The sequence below is a fragment of the Macaca fascicularis genome, chromosome 6, assembly GCF_037993035.2.
Source record: "Macaca fascicularis isolate 582-1 chromosome 6, T2T-MFA8v1.1".
Taxonomy (NCBI): Eukaryota; Metazoa; Chordata; class Mammalia; order Primates; family Cercopithecidae; genus Macaca; species Macaca fascicularis.
Window position 1 is genome coordinate 145154174 of NC_088380.1, and position 21102 is coordinate 145175275.

Here is a 21102-nt window from a genome sequence, read left to right on the forward strand (position 1 = left end):
GAGTTTGGCCCAGTTTGGTGGTGGCTCCCCAGTAGGCAATCTGAAGGCCTGGGGTAGGGGTAAGGAGGGGAGTGTAGGGATCACTCCTATTCATTGACACTTCCCATGGCTAAGGTGCTGGTCAAGGCATTTCACGTGTTTTCTCATGAAATCTGCAAACTACTCATTGAATTAGGACTAATCATGATTTCTATCTTATAGATGAGTAAACAGAGGTACACACAATTATAATAAAAATTAGAATAGTAACAATAATGATAAAATTTTGACAGCTTTTTTTTTTTTTTTTAAATTTAAAAGAGATGAGGTCTCACTATATTACCCAGGCTGGTCTCAAACTCCAGGCCTCAAGTGATCCTCCCACCTTGGCCTCCCAATATGCTGGGAGTATAGGCCTGAGCCACCATGCCCAGCCTTTAACAGCTTTTTTTTTCTTTTTCATTTAACTTATTATTTTTTATTTTTTTATTTTTTATTTTTTTTGAGATGGAGTCTTGCTCTGTAGCCCGGGCTGGAGTACAGTGGCCGGATCTCAGCTCACTGCAAGCTCTGCCTCCCGGGTTTATGCCATTCTCCTGCCTCAGCCTCCGGAGTAGCTGGGACTACAGGCGCCCGCCACCTCTCCCGGCTAGTTTTTTGTATTTTTAGTAGAGACGGGGTTTCACGGTGTTAGCCAGGATGGTCTCGATCTCCTGACCTCGTGATCCACCCGTCTCGGCCTCCCAAAGTGCTGGGATTACAGGCTTGAGCCACCGCGCCCGGCCAACTTATTATTATTTTTTAAATCAGGCAGCCTCCCGAGCCAGAATAGGCTCAGAGAGACTCCCAAACTGCTTTAAAAAAAAAAATTGACTCAGTGCCAGGCCTAGTGTAAGCACATGACGTATATGATATTATTAAATCCTAAGAATTCATCATATTATCCCCATTTTCATCTAAGGAAACAATCTGAGCAAGAAGTGACTTCACCAAGGTCATGGAGTCTTAGAAAATGACCAAGCCAGGAGCCAAACACACTTCTCTGCAATTCCAACCAATGCAGCCTGTGCTGCTGATCCCTTGGCAGGACTCTGCCTCCCAAGGGGACCATGGTGGAGCAAGCAGGTGGTGATGGCGGAGGGTCCTGCTGGCCTTTGAAAGCAGGAGAACCCTTGCCCGTGGGCTGGGCCAGGAGCTGCAGCATCTGCCATGCTGGGAAATTGTGGAGAAGCCCTCCTTTGCCCCCACTGCATCCCCACCTGACAGGGAAGGAAGCTTTGATGCTGTTTTCTCGCCCACAGGGGACTGGGGTGTGTAAAACAAACTCACAGCCTGCAGGAAAACAGATCCTGGAACAGCCCAAACAGAGAGGCAGGAGCTGTTTGCTCTGGCCCAAAGCCCCTGCCTCCCTGCTCAGTCTCAGATGTGTGCCTCCACCTTGGCATTCTGTCTGGGCTTCCTGTCAGTCTCTGCTCTCTCTCCATCCTCACTGTGAATCTTGCAGGGCTGCAGTTGCCTTGGTAACATGATGGGAAGCTCTTGAGGTTTTCTGGAACCAGAGAAGGCTGTGGAGGGAGGACTCAGGCTCTGTTGGGCTGCTTGTCACAAAGGGAAGAAACTACTCCAGTGCTCCCTGCCCCTGCCAGCCAGTCCTTCCTTGGGTCTGACCTCAACCTCTTCTATTGCATCTACAGGAGCTTTGTTTGGGTGGCCTTTGGGGCTGGGCCTGAGAGGACGGAGCTGTCACATACTGCTCTGTCCTTGGAGTTGACTGCCACTGTCACCAGAGCTAAATTCCCGTTTGCTTCCATGACCTGGCCCTGTAGCCCTAATTGGTTTTATGAAGTTCAATGCCTGTTTTTTATGAGACAGATAATTACGGTGCGGGGAGGTCAGGTCCTCCTCTCCTGGACCTGGCGGGGTCTCCAGAATTGCTGATTCTTCAATTGGCTCCAAGCAGGCTGATGGGATCAGGGTGAGCCGGGTGCAGTCAGGCCGCGGAAGGAGAGCGAGTCTCCACCTTCCAGTTTCTGACGGGATCAGGGAGGAAAACGTGCACCGCCTGCCCCGTGAAGAAGCCCACGCCTGTGAAGTGGGCACCCGTGATGCCGTCTCTTATGGGTATGAGGGATAATAGGCAGTGGGGTGGGAGGGGGAGCTCTTTCAGGCTAGAGGAATCCAACATGGGGCTGCCTGTGGCTGCGCGAAGAAATCCTCAATCTTTGACACTACGGGCACCCCGTGAAGATGTTTTTTACTCCGTCTCTCCTTCTAGTCTTCTTCCTTTCCTTTATTCCACAGTCTCAGTTCGAAATATGGCCTATTTCCTCCCTATGTCTATGTCAGTTTCCGTAACTGGTCTCTCTCCCTCCCCCGCAATTCCCCCCTGCCACCCTCCCCAGGTGAGAGTTCACTTGCTGTGTCCTGGAGGGCAGTTCTAGAAGGGTGGTGATGGAGGGGTGGGCAGGGCAAGCTGTTCTGCTGACCCTGGATGGCTCCCCTCCAATCCTCCTGGCCAGGAAGACCGGGGCAGGTAGAGGCTTCTGTGCTTCGCTCCAGGCTGGGAGCAGCTGTCCACAATTGTGCCTCCTAGATAGGGTGAGAGGTTAGCCCCATCCCTAGAACAGGCCACACAGCTGTGTGCCCTGTGTGTTCGGCCCACTCATGGCAGACACAGACCTGCACTTTCAGACTAAGCCTGTTGCTGGGTGTGGCTGTGGGACAGGATGACCTCAGGAAGACCCTTACCCACTCCATGATTACCAAGCTCCCAGCTTCCCTTGCTTTCTGACTCAGTGGCCAACGCCTCAGGAGTTGCCTTCTCTTTAGAGGAAGGCCAATCTTGCAGGAAAGAAGGGAGGAGTGAGACTGGGGCCCAGGTCCAAAGGGCCTGGGGTCCCTGACTACAGAGGCCAGCTCCTTTCTACCCCTCCTCCATTTAATTAGCTAATGTCTGTAAAGGGCTGGGCAATGGAAAAGCCCTATACAAATGTTGAGCACAATTTCATTTCCAAGACTAGACAAGAATATATTTGCAGACTTGAGCAAAAGGTCACTGGGCCTGCCTGGGACAGAAGGAGGACTCCCTGCAGGCCCCGGAGGGAGGACGCCCCCTGAAAGACTGGGGCAGGAGAAGGAGAGGCCATGGGAGGGGCCCGGCATGCCTGTCTCCTTGGTCTTTAAACTGGGTCTCTTGGTACCACGCCTGCTTTGCACTGTCCCCTGTTCCTTCTGAATCCCAGGGTCCTAGAAACTGACCCCTCTCTGCAGGGACCACCCTCAGAGACTTTTTGCACCAGAAGATTATGCTAATATCCACAACAGCTGATATTTATTGAATATTCACTGCATGCCGGCCTGTGCTAAAGGGGCTGGAGCGCTCCGGCTTGGGGAGAGGTGGCTGCCTCTCTGCAGCAGGTGAAGAAGCTTTTCCAGTGCGGGGAGCCCCGTGCCCGCTGCAGGCTCTGCTTGAAATCTTTCCAAAATCTTTGGGAGGTGGGTATCACTTATCTTCTCTGACCAATGAGAACAGTTCCTGGTTTTGTGATCTCCCAAGTCCCTGGTGTGGATGTTCTGTGAGCTTCTGAATTCTCCTCTCCTTTCCCCACTGACAACTCTCCTGGCCCTACATTCATTATGAAAGAATATTGAGGCCAATTAGCCTTGACAAGCTCCATGCCCAAGGGGCAGCTTTACAGTTTCTGGTGCTTCAAGACCTGCTCAGGCCACCTATGTGTCTCTGCCCACTCAGAATTCTAGGAGCAGCTCCCGCTCCATCTCTGGGCAGGACCTGGCTTTGGGTCAGGGCTAGGGGGGAATAGCCAGCCTTAGCCTCACAGACCCATAGTCAAAGGGAGTGCTTTGGGAGGGCGAGAGGAATAGCAAAGCAGGGAATGGCGGGTTCAGGAAGAGGCAGGAGGGACAGGGAAGGGAAATGGAGAATGTGTTTCCAACATCCCCTGGGTTTCCTCTGTCCCTGTCTCCTTCCCCCGCTGAAAGCTGAATGGAGCTGGCTGGCCTTTCTGGGAGGCATAGTCCTCTAGGCTCCCAACCCTGCCAGCCTCCTCTCTGTCCCCAGTTGCTCCCTCTCTGGCTTCTCTCCAGAGCCCAGGGCTTCCCTGTGTCATCAGTTCATTATCATTCTGATAAAAGTCATTAGTCCTTGAAAAAGCATGACTCCCCAGCTGAGGCCAGCCCCCTCTAACCTGGGGAGGAATACAGATGGATGGAGATGTGGGGGTGGGGACAGACAGAGGCACAAACACAATGACACTTGTTTCCAGGGGGTGTGTAAATGGACACAAACCCACTGGCGCACACGGCGACACACCTTTATACACAGGCCCAGGGATGTCTCACGTGGTCACCAGAGAGCCCACAGGGCTACATCACTGGACCTGTGCTCAGCTGCTTCCAGTCCCAGAGAATCACTCAAACTGAGACCCAGCACCCAGCAGCCTCAGCCTCCTGGAAACACAGAGGCCGGGCTCGGCAGACTCTGGGGGCGGGGGCAGGGAGTGGAATAGGGAGGCCAAGGTTAGAGATCTCGAGTTCCATTAGCCACAAGAAGCGTGTCTGGAATCTAAAAGTGCAGGGACAAGGGCGCTGCAGAGCCGGTTCCTGACAGTGCAACCCCGTTTCCCACCCCTTCCACCACCAGGAAGCTCCTCCCTGTCAGCAAAGCCATTTAGGGATTAGAGCAGCTCTCTCAGTAAAAGCTGCTTATTCAAAAGGTGCTTTCAGTTCATTTGCATTCACTTCATGGATAGTATAATGCTTGGAGGAGCTTCCTCCTCAGTCCCTCTTTGCTGTCCCCAGGTTGAGTCCCTGGCCCATGCAAGGTATCAGTTTGGGCTGGGCCAAGCTTTCCAGCGACCTGGGGATCTTGTCAGGGAGTGGGAGGTGATAAACACTGGCCATTAACCCCTGGTCCTCAGAAGGCAGCTCCAGGGACAGCTAGGAGGGGTCACAACTGGAGTGTTTCCAAGGGAGAGGAAGGGGCCCAAGGTCTGGAGAGGCCTCTCAATTCCCCCGGGGTCGTGAGCCTGGTCTCCTTGGGAAGGAGCTGCCCAGCTGCTGTCTGCAGATGGGGCTGCCACAGGGGAGCAGGCCCAGTCAGCCTCAGCTTTGAAGGCCTTCTCTTTGGCAGCCACCCCACCCCGGCTCCATGCATTCAGTTCATTCAAAGAGTATATAACTAACACCGTGATGTGTGAAGCTTGATGCTAAGTCACTGGAATACAGTATTGACTAGGCAATGTGGCCCCTGCCTTCACAGAGATTCCAGTCCAGGAGTGAAAAGCCACAAAAAATGAAGACACTAGACAATATAGAATATTATGAATCATAACTAGTACTACAAAGTGAACAAACAGGGTGCTAAGATAGAAAGTAATAGGTCAGGGCCGGGGGGCCTTCTTCAGGTGGGGTAATCGGCAAATGGTGGTGACATAACACACCTGCAGTTGAGGCTGCAGGGAGCCAGCTTCGTGCCACTACACTCCAGCTGGGGTGACTGTCTCCTAAAAAAAAAAAAAAGGAAGAAAGAAAAAATTTATTTCTGTGTGTGTGTGTGTGTGTGTGTGTGTGTGTGTGTTTGAGACAGAGTCTTGATCTGTCGCTCAGGCTGGAGTGCAGTGGCGTGATCTCGGGTCACTGCAACCTCCTCCTCCAGGTTTCAGGATATTCTCCAGCCTCAGCCTCCCAAGTAGCTGGGATTGCAGGCACGTGACACCATGCCTCACTAATTTTTGTATTTTTCATAGAGACAGGGTTTCACCAGGTGATACGCCTGTCTTGGTCTCCCAAAGTGCTGGGATTACAGGCATGAGCCACAATGCCTGGCCAAGAATTTCTTTCTTGATTTGTCCTTTCATCATCTCAAAGGTGCATCGTGGGATTTCCCATCCCAGCTCGGGGAAAGGCATGGCTGTGCCTCTTCATCTCCAGATCAGCCTATGGGGAGGCTGCTGTCTTCTGGACACTCTAGTGAACCCGCTCACCTGCCTGCTCTGGCACATCTGACAAAGCTGGAAAAAAGTTGTCATTTTCGGGGAGGGGTCAGTTTCAGTGCCTTCCCACCAATTGGTCCGGAGCATATCCACAGTTCTGTACACTGGGGAGTGTCCACTTCAGGCCTGGCTGAGTCAGGTAGATCCAGAGCTGCCCACCCCTCTCCCCAGGCCAGGGCACCAGAGACCCTAGAGCCAATTCCAGCTTCCCTGCTGCTCCTCTCACCATCAATCAGGGGCTGGGATGTCAGAATCAGGACTGGGGGAAGCAGGCCATTCACATCCTGAACCACCCCCCAGAGACATAGGAATATGAGGCGAGGATCCTGAGTGCGAACATTTACAGGTAGCATTCAGGATTGAAAACTGATTTATAATCTGAAGGCAGGCAGGAGGGAGCGGGAGGAAGGTGGGAGCTCTGTGTACAGTGCAGCCTTGTGGGGTGGCGGTAATTATATATTACATTGAACTGTCCTTGCAGCACGGTGAAGGGCGGTGGGAATGAGACTCTAAATCACGCTTCTGTGATGCTCCCCATAGCTCACCTCCCTGTATGTGGCCCCAGAGCCCAGGGCTGACACTTCTCCTTTCTCCCCAGCCCCAGCACCACCCCCCTGTCCCCACCATCTCTCTCACACACACACACACACAGAGCCCAGTGGCAGGGCCAGCCTGACTGACTGGGGGAGAGCAGGAAGATGGGATGTTAGCAACTCTGGCAGCTTCCAGGGGCTGCTCATCCTGCAGGCCTCATTGTTTATTGCCCTCCCCACCACCCCACCACCGCCAGCACTTCCCACTGTCTACCCCGCTTCTTCCACTGGGGCCTGTATGTGGGCTGTGTCATTTGAAGAAGACATGCCTATTCTCCCTTCATTCATTCTCCCCTGTAGCATCTCTCTTCTCTATACCACAGCCACACAGCCACCACCTTGGTTCAAGTGGGGCCTCATCACTTCTCACCTGAATTTCTGCCACCATCTCCTAACCAGTCTCCCTCTAGCACACCCCTGCTCCTAGTCCATCATCCTTTACCTTGTTGCCATGGTAATCTCCCTAAACACACTTCTGACCATAATCTTGATCTCGTTGGTCTGGGAAGTGGGGATTGTCCCTGCTGATACAATAGTTTCGTGCTCGTGAGCTATTATTATTATTATATATTTTTGAGATATTATTGAGATATTATTATATATTATTATATATTTCCAGCTTCTTTAAGAAGTCTCCCCGGGCTCTAGGCAGGCTGGTGCCTGCTGGCTCACCTCCTGCCCTGTGCTTTCAGTCCAGGAGGAACACTGGTATTCATCTGTCCTGAGGGGCCATTTCCAAGATCCTCTGATCCTTATGGTCAGTCACCTGGACTTCCCACCAGTCTCCTGCCCCTCCCTCTAGGCTTTGAGTTTCTGGTTCAGAGGGACGTGTTAGTGCTTAGTGGTGATGAGAAACGGGTCAGACGGCTCAGGACTTGAAGTCTAGCCCATGACTGTGCACAAGGTTTTGGAGTGGCGTACTGATTGAGAGCGAGGACTCAGCTGCCAGACTGTTTGAGTTCGGATCTTGGCTGGGCTACTCTTGAGTTTGGCTAACCTCTCTGTGCAGTTTCCCTGTTTCTAAAATGAAGATAATAATTGTACCCACCTCATAGAATTGTTGTGCAGATTCAATGAGTGAACATACGGGATTGTTCCAGCTGATAAAATAGCTTTGTGCTTTTGAACTATTATTATTGTAATTAGACTCCTCTGAGCCTCAGTTTACTTGTCTGTAACAAATCTCCATAATACCTTTCCTTCCTGCTTCAGGGTATTGTGAAGCTCAAATGACACATTCCCTTTGGAAACTCTTAAAGGCTTTACAAAGGTAAGATATTATCATTATTTATTATCAGGTACTTGTTCCTTGGGGTTTTCCGCCACATTCCCTTTAGAAACAAAGCAGTTTCCTTCACCCTCCTCTTACCCCAGTCTCAAGGCAGAAAATCGTGGTGTCTTGGAGACAGGAGCAGCCATGGGGCCCCCTCCACCTAGGCAAAGGGGCGCATAAGGCTGTGCATACAGACACATCTCTGATAGAGATTATTTCAAAGGAGGCTGCTAATTAAACCAAGAACAGAGAGCTTGTCAACATTTTACACAATTATCCCCTTCACTGCAGAGGTGAACCCAGGTTTTGTGGGGCCCAAAGCTTGTACAATTTGGGGGGCCCTCTTTAAGAAAAAAAATACAAGATGATGAACATGAATTAAGTGCAGGGTTTGGAAGGGGCCTGTACAAATGAGGAGCACTGCCCCCCAAGCTTCATTAGCTTCCCAGAAAATCCACCTCTGCCACCAGGCCAGGTATGCATTTGATAAGGACTTGTCAGTTAGTTGCTTATGGCCAAAACAAACCATTTTTTACCAACCACTGACAGGCCAGGATCTCTAGAGGACAGGAGTGCACAGCCTGCACCCAGACTCCAGAAGTTACCCCGTTACTAGGCTGTGGCTCCTCCACTGCCTTCACCTCAGTCTAATTGTTCCTTTTTCAAGACCCACCATCTATTTATTTTTGCTTTCAATACATTTGCATGTGATTTACATAGCGTTAATATTCAGCCTCATGTTGGGAACTCTTCCTCTGCCCTGGCTTAAGCTAGATTCCTGGGACTTGGTTACCAAGTGAGATGTAACTTTCTCTCTTCTCAAAATGTAGAGGGAAAGAAATATACATCTAATTTGGGGGAGGGTGGGAGAAGGGACAATGATGACATTTGTCTCGGAGTCAGTTTCTAGTCTCTGGCCCTCCTAGTCTATGTCTTTCTCCATATACCCCCACTGTCCCTACTCACAGCCCACAACCCAATTCCACCTCAGTTTTCTTCTGATTATGAAATTGGAAGCGCACCTTCTCAAGGACACATGTGCCTACCCAAATGCTGGGCTCACTGGGGCTCAAGGGTGCAGCCTCTGAAGTCAAGAGGCACATGGCATCGAGGTGCCAGCAGACAAGAGCACACAGGGGTTCTTCCTCAGGTCCCCATCTGGGAGAATCAGCCCCTTCCAGTCCCCCTGCACAGTTCGGAGGCCCGGTTTATGTGATTCCCCCAACTGACGGAAACAGATGGCAGGTGGGAGTATGTGTGAGTGTGAGTGAGGGTGTGTGTGTGTGTGTGTGCATGCACGTGAGCTGTACATACATAAAAGAAATGTGCACACATGTGTGAGACAGAGAATGCCCACGTGCACATGAGTATACCCACCCCCACCGCAAGACAGGCAGAGGAGGAGGAGGAGGTGAGGATGTGGGAAGGAAATTCTTGGTTTAAAAAAACCACATTGTGGTTCTAAATGTCATCAAAGGTGAAACTTGGTTCCTTAGCCCTGCCCTATAAAGGGAGGTGAAAAGAAGTCAGCAAGGCAAGAAAAGGTCTCAGGGCAGGGATGGGGCAGCCCTAGTGTCAACAGTGACATCACTCTCCCAGACCCCTCCACTGAGTGATGAGTCACCAGAGCCCAATCAATACCAGTCTTTACGCAGTCATGAGCTGGCTCATGCTTCCATCTCCACGTGGCCCAGGCCTCACCCCCATGGTCCGCTGAGCCTCAGCTACCCCAGCCCTGGGGCTTTGCTCTCTTTTAAGCCTCCATCAGAGAAGGCAGGGGTCCCTTCTCTGGGTAAGGCAATCAGAGACATAAATGAGAAGAGAGACAGGAGAAACACAGACTCTTCTGTATGTGAAGGGGGTTTGGGAACAGAAGTTGAAAACTTGCAAAGCGAGTCTGAAGAAGAGGCAGAAAAAAGAGAATGGAAAAGAGAGTGAGAAGAGAAAGAAGAAACAGGAAACTTGGGTTGAAGAAAACAAGAAAAGAGCCGGGCTCGGTGGCTCACGCCTGTAATCCCAGCACTTTGGGAGGCTGAGGTGGGTGGATCACGAGGTCAGGAGTTTAAGACCAGCCTGACCAACATGGAGAAACCCCATCTCTACTAAAAATACACAGATTAGCTGGGGGTGGTGGCGGGCGCCTGTAATCCCAGCTACTCGGGAGACTGAGGCAGAAGAATTGCTTGTACCCCGGAGGTGGAGGTTGCAGTGAGCCGAGATCGCATCATTGCGCTCCAGCCTGGGTGACAGAGCAAGACTCTCTCTCGGCGAGGGGGGCGGGGGGAGAAGAAGAAGAAAAGAAGAAGAAATGGGGTGAGGGAAAGCCGACAGCTGTGAATTCTCACTCTCAGGATTTTAGGACTGCTACTTCATTTTCCTGGCCCTCCAATCTTTTATGGGTCCCCCAGGTCTAGTGATGTAGGAGGAAGCCCAATACTGTAACCAGCACCTCTAGGAGAGGACTCCCAGTGTCTATGGTATCATCACCACCTACCCTGACACATCTCAGCTTGGTCCCACCCTCCTTGTCAGAGATAGGGGTTGGAGGGATTAGACATCGGTTGGGGGAGCAGTTGTGGTGGCTCACGTCTGTAATCCCAGCACTTTGGGAACCTGAGGTAGGAGGATTACTTGAGGCCAGGAGTTCAAGAACAGCCTGGGCAACATAGCGAGACCCCATCTCTATTAAAAAAAAGTAAAAGAAGAAGCAAAGAAAAGAAATTGGGGATGGGAGCAAAAAGTGAGAGGCACAAAAGGGAAGGCAGTACCCACTGGGGCAGCTCTGGTTTCTCTCTTGGGACCTCAGTTTTTTCCCAAGACCTTGGCACCTGCCCAACCACTGTTCCTTCTGGCCTGGCCCTCATGCTCAGTGGCAGCCTGAGCGTCATCCTTTGTCACTGATGGGAATCAGAACAGGGGCCTTTTATCTGACAGTGAGAGCGACTCTGCCCAGTCTCTGGGACTCGAATTTCCCAAGATGCTGCTTATTCCTGTTGTAAACTGAGCTTCTCCAAGGAAATCAAAGCCTATATCTGAGTCAACGAGACAGCACCAGAGTGGCAAGGCTAGGCCCTCATGAGACCACAGATGGCTTCTGTTAGAGACCCCTGTCTGGGGATTTCTTCCCCTACTCACTCTGGTTGCCCGTCTCTACAAACAAGAAGGTCTGCTCTTCAATTCCCACTTCTTGACTCCCCATCACCAACATAGTGATAACAATAATAGCAGCCATTTAGTGGGTGCTTAATATATACCAGAAAACTTGGTAAGTTTCTTTCTCTCTTTCTATTGAGACAAAGTCTCACTTGTTGGCTGGGCTGGAGTGCAGTGGTGTGATCGTAGCTCACTGTAACCTCAAACTCCCACCTCAGCCTCCCGAGTAGCTGGGACCACAGGTTTTGACATGGCACACTGCTAATTTTTAAATTTTTAGTGGAGGCAAGGTCTTGCAATGTTCCCACGGTGGTCTTGAACTCCTAGCCTCAAGTGATTCTTCCACCTCTGCCTTCCAAAGTGTTGGGATTACAGGCATGAGCCACAGCACCTGGCTGGTAAGTTTCTTATGTACATTATTTCATTGAATGCTGCAACAACACTATGGAATAATCACCATTGTGGAGCGTGGAGGAGGAAACCAAGGACTCCAGAAGTTGCCTAAAATTTCACAGCTTGAGATGGAGCTGAAATGTGAACCCAGATCTGTCTAAATTCAAATCCTCGGCTTTTCACTTTGCTTATTTTTATCTTCCCTGCCTCAACAATGCATCCTCCTTTTGGGTTTTGAGGTGCAATTCAAATCTTTTATCTCCCGGAAGTATTCATCCACTCCTCCCTGCCTCAGCTCTTGCTCCCACCTGCACCATCCTTAGAAGGCCCCTGTGCTGCCCCTCCTGCGGGCTCAGGGTAGATTTGGAGTTCCTCCTGTGTGGTCCCTGGGGTTGAGGTGATGAAAAAGATAGTGGTCAGGCCCTCAGTTCCCACTCTCCAGGGAGGAGGAGGGGAAGGTGAATGTGGCTGGCGTTTTGCACTAGGGACAACCACACACAGTTGTTGGAGAGGTTTAGGGGCCTGTGGTGCCTTGCATTCTGGTTCCCATCGGGAGATACCTGGCCAGGCTCCAGAGCCCCACAAATGGGAGTAAAAGAATGTGGAAAACTACCAGGTCCTCCAGGAAGCTGGGAGTGGGGCAAAGGTGGAACAAGAGCTCCTTTTCCACCAGGACTTGTGTCCCTAAGAAGGCTGGTGCTATTGTTTACCCACAGGGAAGTCACAATTTCTAATGCTCAAGACAGAGGCAGCCTTCATTTCGAAACCTGTGTCCCTCAGGGTAGGAGACCTGTTTCAGACCTTGGAAGCCTCCCACGCACCTCCTGATGAGCTTGGTAAAAACCGGTGCAACTATGGCTTTCAGGCCATCGCAGGGCCACCTCCCACCAGACACTGTCTCCAGGCCCATGGCAGAGGGCATGTTCTGGAACTCCACCGGAAGACCCTACAGGCCAGATATCCTTCAGAGACTCTGTCAGCAAGTGAGGGAGAGATCTGCAAACAGAAAGAAGAGCAGGGCAAAGACAACTGGATGTGCTGGCCCAGGAAGAGGAGCAGCCACACAGAGACAGAGAGTGGAAACCTAGAGATGAAACAATGCAGCAGAGAACAGCCATCCTCCCTTCCCTGGGGTCTGGGCACAAGCGAGGCAAGGTGGCATTAGGCATGATTTAGGGCAACCCCTTTTTTAAATATATGGGAGTTGGCCAGGCACAATGGCTCACGGCTGTAATTCCAGCACTTTGGGAGGCCAAGGCAGGTGGATCACCTGAGATCAGGAGTTCGAGACCAGCCTGACTAACATGGTGAAACCCCGTCTCCACCAAAAATACAAAAAGTAGCTGGGCGTTGTGGTGCATGCCTGTAATCCCAGCTACTTGGAGGGTGAGGCAGGAGAATCGCTTGAACTCGGGAGGCAGAGGTTGCAGTGAGCCAAGATTGCACCCTTGTACTCCAGCCTGGGAGACAGAGCAAGACTCCATCTAAATAAAAATAAAAATAAAATAGGCCAGGCAAGGTGGCTCAAGCCTATAATCCCAGCAATTTGGGAGGCCAATGTGGGCAGATCACCTGAGGTCAGGAGTTCAAGACCAGCCTGGCCAACATGGTGAAAATCCTGTCTCTACTAAAAATACAAAAATTAGCCAGGTGTGGTGGCACATGCCTGTAATCCCAGCTACTCAGGAGGCTGAGGCAGGAGAATCACTTGAACTCGGGAGGCAGAGGTTGCAGTGAGCCAAGATTGCGCCATTGCACTCCAGTCTGGGAGACACAGGGAGACTCTGTCTCAAAATAAATAAATAAAATTTAAAAGTGAATAAAATAAAATAAAAATAAAAATAAATAAATATAAGGGAGTTGAGGCTCAGAGGGTGGACAGGAACTGCCCTAGATCACGTTGCTCCTGAGTGGGTCTCCCATTCAGTGTTCTGGGAGCAATGAGAAGAAGGGGTGCTGGCTCCACTGTCTTCTGGGAAGCAAGGGGACTCGAAGGGGAGGGGTCACAATTTCTCTACTCCCACCCCACTGTACTTCCCAAAGGACCTCAGAGGCTTCCATCTTTCATCTATGAAATTCGAGGGGCCCTCAGTTCCTTGTTAATAAAAGTGAGGACAAGGACACCTGCTTTCCTTCCATGCAGGGCTGTGGTGAGGCTCTGCTGGAAATAATGCACGGAGAAGAGCTTTGCAAGGGCAGGGTGTTATTAAGTTTGTGATTAGGCCAGGTCAGCGAGGGCTGCAGGAATAATGGGAGGATTAATGCCCAGGACGTGGCAAGGAGGAGGCTAAACTCTGCCCTGTCCTCTTCCCTCGGTCACCTGCCCTGAGAGAAAGCATTTGGTGTTTCCAAATTGACTTAAATAAGAAATGTGTGGTGGCAGCAGCCTTCTCTCACTCAGCCTTCATTTGCCCGAGCAGAGAGATTTTAATTTTCGAGCCATAATGAGAAAAAGAAACTCAGGATTAAAGAATATTCCTCTGAAGCAGTCAAAATAGCTGCCCAGACTCTGAATCAAGCCGAGAAATATAAATTAAAAACTCCCTCTCCCTCTAGCACCAACTGGGCTTGAAGACGCCAGGCTGAGTGGCTGGTAAGGGTTCCTGCAACCCAGGTCCTGGGGTCAGCTGGCGGGCAGGCCCCACCCCAGGGTGCTGATGGGACAGGGAGCCAGAGATGCACCCACCCACTCACCAGAGAGATTTACTTCCACCAAGGCTGGCTCCCCCAAGCTACAAGCCTCCCGAGTCAGGTCAGGCCCTGAATGGTGAGCTCAGAAAGGGGGGTGACTTCCTGGTCACCACTGTCTAGTCTCCTAAGGCACAGAGATGCTTCTGTCTGCTCTTGTTTGCTCTTCTCCCAAATGCTGGCTCACATGCCGCAAACCTCTTTTTGTTTCCCCTAACTCAGGCCAGGGGTCCTGGGAGTGGGAAGGAGCTGCCTGAGAAGGGGGGCACCTGAGCCTTCAGCCTGGATTCTTCTGAGCTTCAGTCTGTTTCCAAGGGAATGCCCTTCCAAATGCACTTGCACTTGGGATGGTAGGAATGGCAAGGAGCCCCAAGAAAGGTGTGTGAGCCCCAGGGCCAGGCCATACCCTTCCCTGCCCACTTGAAGCCTCAGCTCCCATGGCTCTCCGAAACTGAACATCTCTTGCCCCACCCAGCCCTCCTATCTTCTTGATTGTCTTTGACCATCTCCTTTCTCCTTCTCCTTTTCTCATCTACTTATCCAAGAAACATTGAATGTGTGGCCTACTGTGTGCCAGAGTCTGTGCAGGGGTTAGTGGCTACAGAAATAAACCAAACCCAATTCCTGTTGTCAGGCAGAAAAGAAAGACAGTTGACCTGAGGATTATGATATAGCACAGAACACACTGGACAGTGGAGTTGGGTGGGTGGCCAAAAACTCTGGAGTCAGACTGATCTGATTCAAGAACTGTCTCCATCTCCTATTTCTTACGGTAAGACCTCAGGCAAATTGTCTAGCCTTGATAAGCTGCAGTTATTCATCTGTAAAATGGGGATGAGAATACTTTATAGGATTGCTGTGAAGATGAAATGACATAATCTTGGTAAACTAGTTGGAACAGTGGCCAGCATATGGCAAACACTCGTTAGAAGCCAGTTGGTATTATTGTAAGTGTTTTAAAGGTAACACTGACATTCATTACTCTGTACTGGGTGCTCACAGGTGCCATGCCTACAGCAGTGACTCAACTGTGGCCCTTGTCCTGAAAAGTACACAATCTATTAGAGGTGACAGATATGTAAACAGATGACTGAAAAAGTGCAATCACTGCCATTATCACTCGAAAAACTGTCATTTTTTGAGCCCTGATCATGTGCCAAGTACAACGCAAAATTTTAAAGTACATTACCTTTAACTCGTTGCTAACCCTGTGAGGGATCTATCATCTCCATTTTACAGAGGTCCCATAATCATTAGTAACTTGTTCAAGATCAGGCCATTTGCAGAATGAAGTATTGACTCAAAGGAGAGCAATCAACTAGACCTGAAAAGGGATCAGATCTGAAAAGCCTTCAAAGAAGAGGTGATCTTGTTTTTTTACAGACAGGGTCTTGCTCTGTCACCCAGGCTGGAGTACAATGGCAAGATCATGGCTCATTGCAGCCTCAAACTCCTAGGCTCGAGTGATTCTCCCAAGTAGCCGAGACTACAGGTGTGTGCCACCATGCCTGACTAATATTTAAATTTTTGTAGAGACAGTGTCTCACTTTGTTGCCCAGGCTGGTCTGGAACTCCTGGGCTCAAGCAGTCCTCCCACTTCTGCTTCCCAAAGTGCTGGGATTACAGGCATGAACCACCACATCTGGCCAAACAGGTGATCTTTGATTGGGATTTTGAAGAATGAATAGTTTTCCAGAAGCCAAGACTGGAGAGGAGTGGCATGGCACAGCACTTCTGTGGGCCTGCAGGAGCACTGGAGCTTCAAGCAGCATCCACAGGAGTTCTCAGGCCTAGAGGTCCTTATGTCCCTAACAGCCATTCCGTTGTGTGCCTCAACATCACATTATAACCTAAATAAAAGGAGGGTGATTATTTTAGAGAGATTATAGTCAACAGCTTGAACCCAGAGGATTTCAGCTAAATCATAGAGCTGAAATAATTGCATGGAGTTGAAGTCCCTCATCCCCCATGTCCAGGTGCCCAGCAAGTCAGGGGGTGTGGGTTGGGCTCCCTAGGAGGCTGGGAGGCCACAGACTGGGCTGGAGTCAGGGAGACAGACTCAGTGACCTTGGGAAGACTCCACCAGATTTGGGGCAGAGAAAAATGAAATCTCTTCCTGCATTTCAGTCCCTTCACTTCTGCTCTCTGCCTGTTCACTCCCCTCATTTCCTGCCCACAGTCAGCAGGGGAGGCGGCCATCTTGGTGCAGTGGCAGGTGTGGAGGCTGGAGCCAGGACGTGGCACTGGAATCCATCTATCTGGCTGGTTCCACACCCGGGGAAACCTGGACTCATCATCATTAGCATTCTGTTTCCTTGCCCCGACCAAGGAGGCACAGGCAACCTGTGCAAAGGGCAGCAGCGTGGAGGGGGCACGCCTGGAGCAAAGCAGCCCTCAGAGCTCAGAGCCCGAGTCTCAGGGCCACCCATCCTCAGCCAGCGCAGGGAGGCACTTCTGTGAGCTGCTTCTGGTGCAATGTAGGGTTGGAGGAAGACCTTGGGGGTAACTTTAGGATCATAACCTGGTGAGGCTTTGGTGCTTGCGACAGATAGATTGCAGATGGCTCTCCAAACACCTGTCCCTATAATGTGATTTTGCAGGAAAAGGGTTGGATAAGGTCCCTCCCTCAGGTGGACCTACCCTCCACCCACTCCTTGAAGCAGCCCCGGCAGCCTCACAGGCCTAATTCATTCCTCACATTAAGAAGCAGCCCTGGGAGAGAACAGCCCCTATAGAGCAGGAAGCACGTGCACATTCCAATAAAGCACTCAAAGAGGCAATTATTTCTGGGCTGCCTATCCCAGCCCAGAGTACCAGAAGCCAAATTTCCAGAGCTGCTGTCATTGCCTCTGGCTGTTGGCAAAATTAAACTTCTTGAGAAATCAGAATGAGCTGGCCCCCAGTGTGAGGGGTTGGAATTATTCCCCTGCCCAGGACCCTCCATGTGGAGCTGGGTGTGGGTGGGGATAGGGGGAGATTATGGAGGAAGGGAGTGGATTGTAGGCTCCCATGAGATAGCACCTACCTGTTCTGTGTACACACTGAAACACACATGGAGGCCAGGCATGGTGTAATTGCAGCACTTTGGTAGGCTGGGGTGGGAGGATTGCTTTAGCTCAGGAGTTCAAGACCAGCCTGGGCAACATAGCAAGATCTCATCTCTACAGATAATTTAAAAAATAGCCAGGTGTGGTGATGCATGCCTGTGGTCACAGCCACTTGGGAGGCTGAGGTGGGAGGATCGCTGGAGCCTGGGTGGTTGAGGTGGCAGTGAGCCATGATCATGCCACTGCACTCTGGCCTGGTGACAGAGGGAAACCCTGTCTCAAAAAAAAAAAAAAAAAAAAGGAAGGAAAGAAATGTGTGGAATGGGTACTAAGTCTGCCTGTCACACACTGGGATGTTACGCTCAGTAATGGCAGGGCCCATGTGTTCTTGCTCACTGCCACTCCTCCAGCACCCAGGACAGCGCCTGGCACATAGTAGATGCTCGGTAGACACTGATTACTGAGTGAGTGTGCCAGATCTCATGATAAATGCGGTGAGACTCTTCCCTAGCCTTTCATCCAACACAGGTTCCATGCAGGTACCTTGAGAAACATCAGTACCCTACCTCCTCATCCTTCCCATGGGATGATGCTATGGGATCCTTAGTAAATGCCCCACAAAGTGAGATATGGGCTCCTTGAGACACGTAGGGGTGGCAGTGCCCTGATTGGGCACCACACAAAGGGGAGGCACCATCTGATGTCTCAAACCACAGCTTCCTCTTCTACCCACGTCAGAAATATTTGCCTGCCTTGCTTCCACCCTCTTGTTAGGCAAGTACCACTCACCCCTCCTATCTCCAGTCCCCCCTCCATCCTCATGGTGTGTCTCTCTTACTGTACCAGACACCTCTTGTGCACCACGACCAGCTCCACGCTGGCTTCAACCTGTTCATGCCGCGTGACCTGGCCGTGCCACACCCGCAGGGCCCTGAATTCATGCCCCTGCTCTTTGCCCCAGGGCTTCTTTGTTGGCAGGAAACTGCCTGGCTTTCCTGCCTGGGCAGCCCAGTGGTGCAGGGTAGGTCATTCCCTGGGGGAAACTCTTGGCAAGGGGAGTGGGAACTTGTCCTGGGTGGACAGTTGTGAATTGTTCATAAAGCTTTTCAGAATGCTCCCTGGTTACTTGAAGCTGTGACCAACTCAAAAACTCTTCTTTGGGCTCTCCTCTGTTGTCACCTGCTCCCTGGATCACAGCCTTTGATCAGGGTCAACTTTCAGGGGAGGTCGGCTTAAATCTCCCCCACTTCCCTCTGCCCTCTCTGCCTCATCTACCCTGGTTTCCTTTTAGTTCTTCAGCTCTTTCCCACACCAGGCCTTGCCAACAAGCTTTCCACATTCCCTGGAGTGCCTTTCTCTCTGCTTGGGAAATCTCTCAGTTGAGACTTACATGACCGGAAGGAAGCAGTCACGAGAACATCAGAGAGAAAAAGTTCCAGGCAGAGGGAACAGCCAAGGCAAGAGCAATGAGTTAGGAGTGAAGTTGGCATGCTCAGGGCAGAGCAGGAGGGCCTTTGTGGCTAGAGCAAAGTGAGAGAAAGAGGGGCATAGAGTGCAGTTGAAGAGACCATGTGCAGTTTTGTGGGTCACAGTAGGGAGTCTGGATTGTATTGTGTTGTGTTGTGTTGTGTTGCGTTGCGTTGCGTTGCATTGCATTGCATTGCATTGCATTGTATTTTTTTGAGATGGAGTCTCACTCTGTCACCTAGGCTGGAGTGCAGTGGTGTGATCTCAGCTCACTGCAGCCTCCCTGCCTCCCAGTTCAAGTGATTCTCATCCCTCAGCCTCCCGAGTAGCTGGGATTACAGTTGCCTGCCACCACGCCTGGCTAAGTTTTGTATTTTTGTAGAGATGGGGTTTTGCCATGTTGACCAGGCTGGTCTGGAACTCCTGACCTCAGGCGATCTGCCTGCCTCAGCTTCCCAAAGTGCTGGGATTACAGGCATGAGCCACTGTGCCCAGCTGTAAGTCTGCATTTTAAATGCATCAGGTAATAAACTCCATGAAGGCCGGGATTCTGCTAGTCTGATTCACTGCTGGTGCCCTGTATGTAGCAGGCACTTAGTGAATGTTTGTGAAATGAATGAATGAATATCTTACCTTTATCTGTATCCATGTCCTAGCCACCCCTCCCCCACACCAGGTGACAGCGTAGTCTTCAAAGACGACAGCTTTCAGGAGGGACAGGAGCAGGCTGTGGGAGGAGGCTGGTTGTGTTTTCTCCTAAAAGAATCCTTTGGGAGTGAGAGCCGCGCTGGCTCTGGGCGCTGACTCCTCTCCTCTCCTGTTTTCTCCCACGTTCAATTCTGATCCCGTTGCTCAATTCTCTGCTCCTGCTGGGCTCTGCTCCTGACACCATTAGTCACCTCCCTCGGTTCTCAGCTTCCTTAATGAGCATCTGTCTTGCCTTCAGTCTGAAACAGGCCTGCCCCTGCTTGCTGCTTCCTGGGAAAACCAAGGCCTGGGGCGGGAGTGCAAGGCTCAGAGAAGGCTCCCAATCTTTCTCCCTGCTCCTCACCACGCTCTGAGTGAGAGGTAGTGGTGGGGGCAGAAAAAAGGATTATCCCTGGGCAAAGGAAGAGGTAAGTGGAAGACTACTGAAGTTAAGGAGATGGTTATAAAAAAGCCCTGGCTTCCCTGCTACAAAGAGTCCATGGAGGACAGAGTTGCACGCTTTTCATTGACGGGACAAGGAATTGGCTGAGATGGCAGCAGAAGGAACAGAAGCAAGGCAGCGTGCAGAGAACCCATCCTTGGGGGCAGCTGACGCCACAGGGCCTCTCCTCGGCCGAAGGCCTTTCTCGGGTTGGCCAGTCTCAGCCCTATTACTATTCTCCATGTGTGGAGGCAGGGAGGTGACAGAATAACCTCTTAAGGGCCCTGCCAAACAGCAGAGAACCCTTGATTGAGATTCCGTGACTGTTGTTCTCTCTGAGGCAGCCCTGGGCAAGCAGGGGGCTTCCACGCTGCTATGCTACGGTAAGAGGTTGTTCCACCAGGGGCCTGCAGGAAAAAGGCGGCTCCTTCAGAGGGTGAGCTGAGGAGAGGCTAATGAAAAGACCAGTCACAGGTGACCGGGGCTGCAGGAAACTACGAGGGCCAGGGGGCACCCAGGGCCTGCTGCAGAAGAAAGCCCTTAGCTCCTGGAGGCCGGAAAGGGTAAGAGGAGGCACGCTGGGATTTTTTGTTTGTTTGTTTTAAGACAGATTCTTACTCTGTCGCCCAGGCTGGAGTGCAGTGGTGCGATCTCGGCTCACTGCAACCTCTACCTCCTGGGTTCAAGTGAGTCTTCCGCCTCAGCATCCTGAGTAGCTGGGACGACAAGTGTGTGCCACCACGCCTGGTTAGTTTTTGTATTTTTAGTGGAGATGGGGTTTCACCATGTTGGCCAGGCTGGTCTCGAACTCCTGACCTCAAGGGATCTGCCCGCCTTGGCCTCCCAAAATACTTGGATTACAAGTGAGAGCCACTGTGCCTGGGTGTGGTATTGGCAGAACTTGGTGACAGCTGTGGCTGTGGGAGAGCTGTTGCCCCAAGGGAGCTGTGGCCTTCTACAGAGGAAGGCAGCTGCTGCCAACACCCAGGCCCAGCAGTGGGGCTGAGGTTGTGGAATGAGTGCCCTGACTTCTTTCTCATCCTATCAGCTAGTCTCCTGCCAGTGCCTTCCATTGGCCAAACCCAACAGGAAGCTGAGGGCAAGGAGCCAGGGCAGTAAGTACACAGAGGTCAGCTTCCTGTGGCTCTAAGCAGGGCAGGGAAGAATGGAGAGTGAATCTAGAACCTTCTTGTCTCCTCCTCCTGATGTCACATTCTCATAAGCCCACTCCTCCCTGGTTCCTGAAGAGCCTACAAGTCCCTGTGCGACCTGTGCTCAGAACTCATTCCACCTCTCAGACTGAGCTGGTCCAGGTCTGGACCAGGCTCAGGGAGGCTCCAACCACATGGAGAGGTTTCGGTTGCCCTGA

The 21102-nt window shown here is 51.3% G+C and overlaps 2 long non-coding RNA genes across 3 annotated transcripts in view; one reads left to right on the forward strand and one right to left on the reverse strand.

The window, feature by feature from the left end:
* LOC135971432 (uncharacterized) overlaps window positions 1-21102 on the forward strand; it is a 110606-nt gene that overhangs the window by 37218 nt on the left and 52286 nt on the right. For both annotated transcript variants that reach the window (XR_010587640.2, XR_010587641.2), the window contains exon 2: window positions 7796-7853. This is a non-coding gene — a long non-coding RNA (uncharacterized lncRNA). The remainder of the gene's footprint in view (window positions 1-7795; window positions 7854-21102) is intronic.
* On the reverse strand, window positions 3294-19663 carry LOC141407068 (uncharacterized). Its single transcript, XR_012414138.1, has 2 exons — window positions 19238-19663; window positions 3294-5501 (listed from the first exon to the last, which is right to left on the reverse strand). It is a non-coding gene; the product is annotated as an uncharacterized lncRNA (long non-coding RNA).